The 9,804-nt window shown below is 45.6% G+C and overlaps 1 pseudogene; it reads left to right on the top strand.

Annotated features, from left to right (window-relative positions):
* The first annotated feature begins 233 nt into the window (after nt 1–233).
* On the top strand, nt 234–1,401 carry LOC121448310 (annotated as a pseudogene).
* The last annotated feature ends 8,403 nt before the right edge of the window (nt 1,402–9,804 follow it).

Here is a 9,804-nt window from a genome sequence, read left to right as displayed (position 1 = left end):
GAGATCCGCCTGCCTCTGCCTCCCGAGTGCTGGGATTAAAGGCGTGAGCCACCACGGCCCGGCTTTACTTCTCTCTTTAAAAATAAACAAATAAAAGACAAAATAAATAAACAAGAAACATACACACAAAAAAAAAATCCCACAAAAAAATGAGGCTAGAGCTCAATAGGCTGCGTTCTTTTGGAACGCACGCAGATCGGGGTTCTGGTGACTCTATCCGCGTTCGCTCCTCCGTCCTTTCGCTCACCCACCGCCGTAGCCGGCAGACCCACCCCCTCCTGTGCCAGGAACGTGCTGTCACTGGCACCATGCATTACCCATACCCAGCACTAACCCCGGAGCAGAAGAAGGAGCTGTCTGACATCGCTCACCGAATTGTGGCTCCGGGCAAGGGCATCCTGGCTGCAGATGAGTCCACTGGAAGCATTGCTAAGCGGCTGGAGTCCATTGGCACTGAGAACACTGAAGAGAACAGGCGCTTCTACCGCCAGCTGCTGCTAACTGCTGATGTTCGTGTGAATCCCTGCATTGGGGGGGTGATCCTCTTCCACGAAACACTCTACCAGAAGGCGGATGATGGACGTCCCTTCCCCCAAGTTATCAAGTCCAAGGGCGGTGTTGTGGGCATTAAGGTAGATAAAGGCGTGGTACCCCTGGCAGGAACCAATGGTGAGACCACCACCCAAGGGCTGGATGGGCTGTCAGAACGCTGTGCCCAGTATAAGAAGGATGGAGCTGACTTTGCCAAATGGCGCTGTGTGCTCAAGATTGGGGAGCATACTCCTTCAGCCCTTGCCATCATGGAAAATGCCAATGTTCTGGCCCGTTATGCCAGCATCTGCCAGCAGAATGGCATTGTATCCATTGTGGAGCCTGAAATCCTTCCTGATGGAGACCATGACCTAAAGCGCTGCCAATATGTAACCGAGAAGGTACTGGCTGCTGTGTACAAGGCTCTGAGTGACCACCATGTCTATCTGGAAGGCACACTGCTAAAGCCCAACATGGTCACCCCAGGCCATGCGTGTACCCAGAAGTATTCCAATGAGGAGATTGCCATGGCAACTGTCACAGCCCTGCGTTGCACAGTGCCCCCTGCTGTCACTGGAGTCACTTTCCTGTCTGGAGGGCAGAGCGAGGAAGAGGCGTCCATCAACCTCAATGCCATCAACAAGTGCCCACTGCTGAAGCCATGGGCCTTGACTTTCTCTTATGGCCGGGCCCTGCAGGCCTCTGCTCTGAAGGCCTGGGGCGGGAAGAAGGAGAACCTGAAGGCTGCCCAGGAGGAATACATCAAGCGAGCCCTGGCCAACAGCCTTGCTTGTCAAGGAAAGTACACCCCAAGTGGTCAGTCTGGAGCCGCAGCCAGCGAATCTCTTCATCTCCAACCATGCCTACTAAGCAGAGGTGATCCGAGGCTGCCCCATCAACACTCCAGGCCCCCGCCTACGCACTTGCTTTTGAAGAGGGGGCCTTCAGGCTTTCCCATCCATCACTATTGCTGCCCTTGTGACTGGTGTGGTGTTGTCTGCGAATGCTAATTCTACCATCCCTTCCATCCCACTGCCAATAAACAACTATTTAAGGGCGAAAAAAAAAAATGAGGCTAGGGCTGGGGCTGCGCGCCTTTAATCCCAGCACTCAGGAGGCAGAGGAAGGCAGATCTCTGTGAGTTTGAGTTCTGGCTTATATAGTGAGTTCCAGAACAGATTGGGCTATGTAGAGAGACCCTGTCTGGAAAAAGAAATTTAAAACAGATAGAAAAATAAACAAGCAAAAGACCAATAAGACAAAAAAATGCCAAACAAAGCAAAATGAGACAAAGTCTACAAAAAATACTACTTTGTTTTGTGTTGATGAACTTCTATTGGTTAATATTCTCAGGGAGACTCCACAGAAGGAACTGGTTTTGTTTGTTTGTTTGCCAGCAAGTGTCTTGGTTAGGGGTGGGGGTCTGTGTCCCCTTTCCCCTTTCAGTGCTGTTACCCTATGTTCTCTAAACCTGTAAAGCCTTGTGTGTGTTACTACAGTCTTTGTGAGTTCATATATGCATCTGTCCTGATGTATCTGAAATACACCATTTCTTTGGACTCATTCATCACCTCTGTCAATTACAATCTTTCTACCCTCCTCCTACTCACAGATGCCTGAGCCTTGTGGGGAGTGTGGGTGTGAGGTGTGGGGTGGACTTTGATGAAGACATCCCATTAAGACCTGGTGCACCAAAATCTCTCACTCCCTCCACACTGCCCAGTGTGGGTCTCTGTGTTAGTTCCCATCTACCTCAAGAAGCTTCTCTGATGACTGAGCGAGCAACTGATGTTTGGCTGTAGCAGAATGTCATTAGTGGTCGTTTATTGCTATGTTCCTGTAGCAGAGTAACAGCACCAGGTTTGTCCCTAGTTCCATGGCCTGTCTAATTGCAGGTTCTCAGTCCCTTTAGCAGTATCAGGAATGGGTTCCATCTCTAAGATTGCACCTTCATGTCTAATAAAAAAACCGTGGTTGGTTGCTCAGGTGACATCTATGTCAGTACTGCGCTGGTCTGTCCTACAGGCAGGTCATTGTTGTAGGTTGCAGAGCTTGTAGCTGGGAGATAGTGATGATTTCCCTTCTCCTCTGGTAGTATGCAGAGGACCTTCAAGTACCATGAACACTTGATAGACAATATTTTGATGATCCCATTTTGATTGCTTATCCAACTCTTATAATACTTCAGAGCAAGCTGAGCAGTGGGGGTGTACACCTTTAATGATGTGGGATGTCTTTCTATGCATTGCTTTTATTAGTTAATGAATAAAGCTGTTTTGGCTGATGGATTAGCAGAGTAAAGCCAGGCGGGAAATCTGAACAGAAATATAGAAAGAGAGTAGGCAGGAGATGCTATATAGCTGCCAAAAAGAGAAAGACACTAGAACAGAACTTTACCCAGTAAGCTGCAGCCTTGTAGCGATACACAGATTAATAGAAATGGGTTAATTTAAGATGCAAGAGTTAATTAAAGAAGCCTAAGCTATTGGCCGAGTAATGTTGTAGTTAAATTAGTTTCTGTGTGATTATTCGAGTTTGGGCAGCCAGGAAACCAAAGAGCGGTATCCATTTACAGGCAGGAGGATCAGGAGTTCAAGGCCATCCTGAGCAATATAGCTAGTTCCAAGTTAGCCCAAGCATAGTATCCTATCTCAAATAATAAATAAATCCCTTGTCAGTACTAATTTTGTTCCTATTTTTCTGATAAAGAAACCAAAGATAGGAAAGGACCTAGCTATGACAGAAGCAGGACTCAGAACTGATTTTTCTGGTGTCAAATCAATGGATCTTATGCACTGCATTCTAGTCTCTTCAAGGTTCAAATGGCATTTTCCTCATGGAGATACACAGATTAATAGAAATGGGTTAATTTAAGATATAAGAGCTAGCTAGAAATACGATTGAGCCATTGGCCAAGTAGTGTTATAATTAATATAGTTTCTCTGTGATTATTCAGGTCTGGGCAGCCGGAAAACATAAACATAGTTTCAGGTTATACTTTAATCCCAGCAATTGGGAGGCAGAGGCAGGCGAATCTGAGTTCAAGGCCAGCCTGGTCTACAGAGCAAGTTCCAGGACAGCCAGGGCTACACAGAGAAACTCAATCTCCAACCCCCCCAAAAAAACCACAAAAAAAACCCTTCAGTAAAAATTGTAAACAATGTATCACTCATAAGTAGCTAAGCACAAGAATGAACATTACTCAAGAGAGGAAAACTGAGTTGGTGATGGCTATGTATTTCTCTCTCTCTCTCTCTCTCTCTCTCTCTCTCTCTCTCTCTCTCTCGTGTGTGTGTGTGTGTGTGTGTGTGTGTGTGTGTTTGTGACATAGTACAGGTACCCAAGAAAACCAGAAGAGGGAACAGATTCCCTGGAGCTAGAGTTATAGGCAGATGTGAGCTGAGCTGTCTAGCATGGGTCCTCTGGAAGAACAGCAAATATTCTTGATGTTCTTTGTTTGTTTGTTTGCTTGGGTTTTTGGCAGCGGGGCGTTGGAGACAGGGTTTCTTTTTTTTTTTTTTTTTTTTTTTTTTTTTTTTTTTTTAAATATTTATTTATTATTATACAATATTCTGTCTGTGTGTATGCCTGAAGGCCAGAAGAGGGCACCAGACCTCTTTACAGATGGTTGTGAGCCACCATGTGGTTGCTGGGAATTGAACTCAGGACCTTTGGAAGAGCAGACAATGCTCTTAACCGCTGAGCCATCTCTCCAGCCCCCGGAGACAGGGTTTCTTGTGTAGCCTGGCTGTCCTGGAACTCACTCTGTAGAGCAGGCTGGCCTCGAACTCAGAGATTCACCTGCCTCTGCCTCCCAATTGCTGGCATTAAAGGTATGCACCACCACCACCTGGCCACAGCAAATGTTTTTAACTATCAAGCCATCACTCCAGCCCTAAGTTGCTGGCTATATTTTGATAAGAAAATTCTCTGATTATAAGAATTAGGTGGAGTATCTATTGTGCAATTACTTCATATTTGATAAAAATGATTCATTTGCTTTCTGTATGAGGTTTTTGAACTTTAGTTAGCTTTCCTAGCTCTGTTCCCCTGACAACCTGATAAGAGTCATACATTTTAAAGTATAAATAAATAAATTTTTAAAAAAATTTCAGAGGGCTGCTGAGAAGCCAAGGACAATGGCACGGGGTTTTGATCCTACTGGCTTTGTGGAAGCCTAGCCTGTTTGGATGCTCACCTTCCTAGACCTGGATGAAGGGGGGGAGGTCCGTGAACTTCCCACAGGGCAGGGAACCCCGACTGCTCTTTGGACTGGAGAGAGAGGAGGAGAGGAGTGGGGGGAGGGGAGGGAAATGGGAGGCGGGGAGGAGGCGGAAAATTTTAATTAAAAAAAAATTTTCAAAAAGTGGCTGGAGAAGCCGGGCGATGGTGGCGCACGCCTTTAATCCCAGCACTCGGGAGGCAGAGGCAGGCGGATCTCTGTGAGTTCGAGACCAGCCTGGTCTACAGAGCTAGTTCCAGGACAGGCTCCAAAGCCACAGAGACACCCTCTCTCGAAAAAAAAAAAAAGTGGCTGGAGAGATGGCTCAGTGGTTAAGAACTCTTTCAGAGGTTCCAAGTTCAATTCCCAGCAATCACATCAGGTGCCTCACAACCATCTGTAATAGGATCTGATGCCCTCTCCTGGCATGCAGGTGTACATGCAGAGAGTTCATACATAAAATATATAAATAAATAAAATTAAGAGTCGTAAGTTTACTATGTTGCTAAGCAATATCATATATGGTAGAAATGCCCCTAAATGGTAAACTACACCTGGAATGAAAGAACTACCTACACCTTAACAGAGCCACAGCTCTGGGCTTTCCTGAGTATGGTAGCTTTTAGAACAGGCACGTCTTACTGAGACCCTGGAAGCTACGTCTGAGGCTGTATAGAAGGTTAAAAATGCAAGACAGCTTCCATGCTGTGTCATCTGTACACGGCACCTAAGCCATGCCATACGGACAGCTTCAGGGACCTGACAGGAGCATAGTAACCGGTTCTGCCCAGCTGCCCAGCTGAGCCCATCTCTACCTTTCCATGCCAGCCTGGTGCCAACTACCCGATGCTCATACATCTGGATGTACCTACCTTCGACCTACAGAGCCCCTGGATGGCACAGTAGTACTGTTTGTCTCCTTTCTCTGAGAGTAGAGGACACCCAAGGGCTATGGATGTATAGCAAAAGATGCGCAAGTGTCTGGAACGCGTCTTCTTCTTCTAAAGGAAAACCCTCACCACACCCCGCACAGCCCTCCACAGCTGGTTCACACCCACGCCATCACCAAGGTGTACATCTTGGTGGATTCCTTCCCTCGAAATCCCCATACCTGCTCCTACCAACCCTTCGCCAAAGCACAGAGTTCTCACCCTAAGCTAGTGATCATTTTCTCTCTGCTCCTACACCCATTAAGAGCAAAATAGCATCTTTCTGCCAAATGGTCAGAAACCACACTCAGAGTAATTTCTTCATTTTCCCCCCTTTTGAGTCAGGGTCTTACTTACTGTATAGTACTGGCTAGCTTAAATTGCCTATGTAGACCGGACTGGCCTCCAACTCATAGATCCACCTGCCTCTGGAACCCAAGTGCTGGGATTAAAGGTGTGCTCACCACTTCCTGACTTCAAAGTCATTTCTTAATTACAAGTTGTGGGGTTTTTTTTATTTATTTATTATGCATACAGTGTTCTGCCTGAATATACACCTGCAGGCCAGAAGAGGGCACAAGATCTCATAGTTGGTTGTGAGCTTGCTGGGACTTGAACTCAGGAACTCTGGAAGAGCAGTCAGTGCTCTTAACCTCTGAGCCATCTCTCCAGCCCACAAGTACACTCCTTCCCTCCCCTCAAGAGAACCAGATTCCTAAACAGGCACTTTTGAACCTCACTTTAAGTTTGTATCTTAGACCCATCCACGCATTGAAACTACTACAAGACAAAAATTGCCTTTTATGAACTTGGACTGAATGTGCCAGAATGATGTAATATAAACTCAAGTCAGTCGTGGTCAGTGTTGGACCCAGCTGTGAATCTACCTATAAAAATGTCATTATGGACAGCCAGAGCTACACAGAAAATCTCTGTCTTGAAAAAAAAAAGGGGGGGGGGCAAGGGCTACAGGTATGGGTCAGTGGTATGCTGTTTGCTTCTGATTGCTTAGCTGTGAGCAGCCTTGGGTTCAATCCCCAACATAAACCATTAACCTCATGAGATACTAGGATGATAAACAATGACCACTAAATGTGAAAGCATGTTTAAAAGGCGATCCTGCTTACGTTCTGACAGTACACGCCAGAGAAGCAGCTCGCTTTAAAACATGACAGACTACAGTGAACCAGCTATTGTTATAATGTACTTGACGCAAACCCCAGACAGTCAACTAGGAAGGAACGATCAGAGACAACACAGAGTACTAACACAGTACACACTGGGCTTCGCAGCCTGATTTCCTCCAAGATTCCGCCACCCCGAGGCAATCACCCAGGAGGCAGAGGTGGCAGGCCTCTCTGAGTTTGAGGCTGAGTCCCAGCTGAGGTGAGGCAAACAGTGAGGTCCCATCTTAAAACAATAAAACAAAACAAAAAACACCAAAAGGTCAGAGACAGGAAGGCACGATTCTGGGTACATAAACCAGAGTTGGAGTCTTTTCTTTCTTTCTGGATTTTGCTCTTACGTGTGCTTTTGTATGACTGTGTGGGTGTGAGTAGATTCACATGAATGCAGCTGCCTGCAGAAACCACAGGCATCAACTGCTCCTGGGGCTACAGCTACAGGCAGCAAGGATGCTGGGAACCGAACTCGGGTCCTATGCAAAAGCAATGAGAGCTCTTTAACCACTAAGCCATCTCTCCAGTCCCTCAATCTTTTTTTTTTTTTTTTTTTTTTTTTGGTTTTTCGAGACAGGGTTTCTCTGTGGTTTTGGAGCCTGTCCTGGAACTAGCTCTTGTAGACCAGGCTGGTCTCGAACTCACAGAGATCCGCCTGCCTCTGTCTCCCAAGTGCTGGGATTAAAGGCATGCGCCACCACCACCCAGCTCCAGTCCCTCAATCTTATTCTAAGTTTTTGAGACAGGCCCTCTTGGCCCTGGAATTGGTTCTGTAGACCAGGCTGTTTGTAGCTGAGGATGACCTTGAACTCCTGATCCTCTGGCTGAGACACCTGGTACTTCATACCCGTACAGGGCTGGATGTCTAAGTTTCTGCATTATAAAGCTACATCAGACATTGGGCAAACTGTGAGACACCTGGTCTCAGAAACGGAACACAAAACTTGTTTGTTTTGTTTTGTAAGACAGGGTTTCTCTGCGTAACAGCCTCAGCTACCTGGACACTGTAGACCATGCTGACCTCAAACTCTCAGAGAGTGACTTGTGCCTCTGCCTCCTAAGTGCTGGGATTAAAGCCACACCACTCAGGACAAAACACAAAATTTAAAAATGAAAGATCATTTTTAAAACCCCAATTTATGGGGGCTGGAGAGATGGCTCAGTGGTTAAGAGCATTGCCTGCTCTTCCAAAGGTCCTGAGTTCAATTCCCGGCAACCACATGGTGGCTCACAACCATCTGAAATGAGGTCTGGTGCCCTCTTCTGGCCTGCAGACATACACACAGACAGAATATTGTATGTATAATAAATAAATAAATATTAAAAAAAACCCAATTTATAATTTATCTAGAATTTCTCAATCTTGGTACTACTGATTTTTTTTAATTTTTATATTTATTTACTTATTTATTTTGAGACAGGGTCTCACTATGTATCCCTAGTTTGCCTAGAGGTAGCTATGTAAATCAGGGTGGCCTCAAACTCACCTGTCTCCACCTCCTTGAGTACTGAGAGTAAAGGCCTGCTGACCTGCTTCTGGGGCCTCTCCAATGTAAGATGGCTCAGCAACATCCTTGGCCTAGACCTACCAGAAGCCAGGAGTTCCCCGCCCTGCTTCTAACAATCAAAGGTAACCCAGATGATGTCAAATTTCTGTGTAGCACAAAATTATATCCAGCCGAGAAGCAGTGTTTTATGGTAAAACCTTTAAATTGATTTTTTTCTTACCCAGAGACATGAAGAAGTCACAAGATAGCTGAAGAAGATCAGTCATGGCTCTACCCAAGGAGGTAGGAAGCAGGCAGAGAAGCTGAATTGTGAGATAGAAAGGCCATATTAAAACAGAAACAGATTAAATAAGAGCAAAATATCAACTACAACTCCTGTAAGGTAAATGCATACATCCATTTGAGTGCCTGTTCTGTTGAGATCTCTCGTAATCTATTACAGACAGCGTCTTGCTACGTACTATGTGGCTGTGGCTGGCCTACAAATCCTCCTGCTTCGGCCTCCTCAGGACTAGGCTCGCAGGTATGGGCCAACATGTCCCACTGCAAATAACGGTTTTGTTTCAGGCAAGAAAAATCTTTCTGGACCCTGATAACGTTCGAAGTGTAACCCTTGATCTAGTCAGTGAATTCGTTTTGCAATGCTGAGGACTGAATCCACATCCCCAACGCTTTTTGTTTGGCTTCAGGTGACACGTGGTACAAGACTGGCTTAAAAAACTTTCAACACTTTAATAAAATTCCAAAACTTTATTTACTTACTTATTTATTTTTGAGATAGAGTCTCACGATGTATCACAGACTGGTCTGGAACTGTATAGACCAGGCTGGCCTTGGACTTATAATAGAGATCTGCCTGGTCTACACAGTGAGTTCAGGGCAGCCAAGGCTACACAGAGAGACCTGTCTTGAAAAACAGACAAACAAACGTTTTAACCCTCCGATGACCAGATAATACCTACAAGTCCATTCATAAATTCTTCTGATTATTGTTCAAGAGGCAGAAAGACGGAAGATTTCACTGCCTTTTGAAACTGTATTAAAATTAAAGGAAGACAAGGGGATTTTTAAAATCCACTTTGGATACTTTACTTAAGAAAAGGCTATGAAAGTGTCTTCTAGCACTTTGTTGGCCCTTCCTGCCAGCTGATGCTTTAAAGATGTTTGCTTTGCAACAATAGTGACCTGGCTGCAGCATGGGTGAAAAGCAGACCGGCCTTAAAACCTGTTCTAGCCAGCTCCTTCCTTCTAGAAGGTCTTCTAAAAGTCGAAGGATCTGGGCTGGAGAGATGGCTCAGAGGTTAAGAAGTCCTGAGTTCAATTTCCAGCAACCACATGGTGGCTCACAAACTATCTGTAATGAGACCTGGTGCCCTCTTCTGGCCTGCAGGCATGCATGCAGACAGAACACTGCTTTATAAAATAAATAAATCTTT

The sequence above is a fragment of the Microtus oregoni genome, unplaced genomic scaffold (assembly GCF_018167655.1).
Source record: "Microtus oregoni isolate MIOR12 unplaced genomic scaffold, Mior012 000005F_ref0000423, whole genome shotgun sequence".
Taxonomy (NCBI): domain Eukaryota; kingdom Metazoa; phylum Chordata; class Mammalia; order Rodentia; family Cricetidae; genus Microtus; species Microtus oregoni.
Note: the sequence above shows the minus strand (reverse complement) of the source record. Positions and strands in the feature narration are given on the sequence as shown.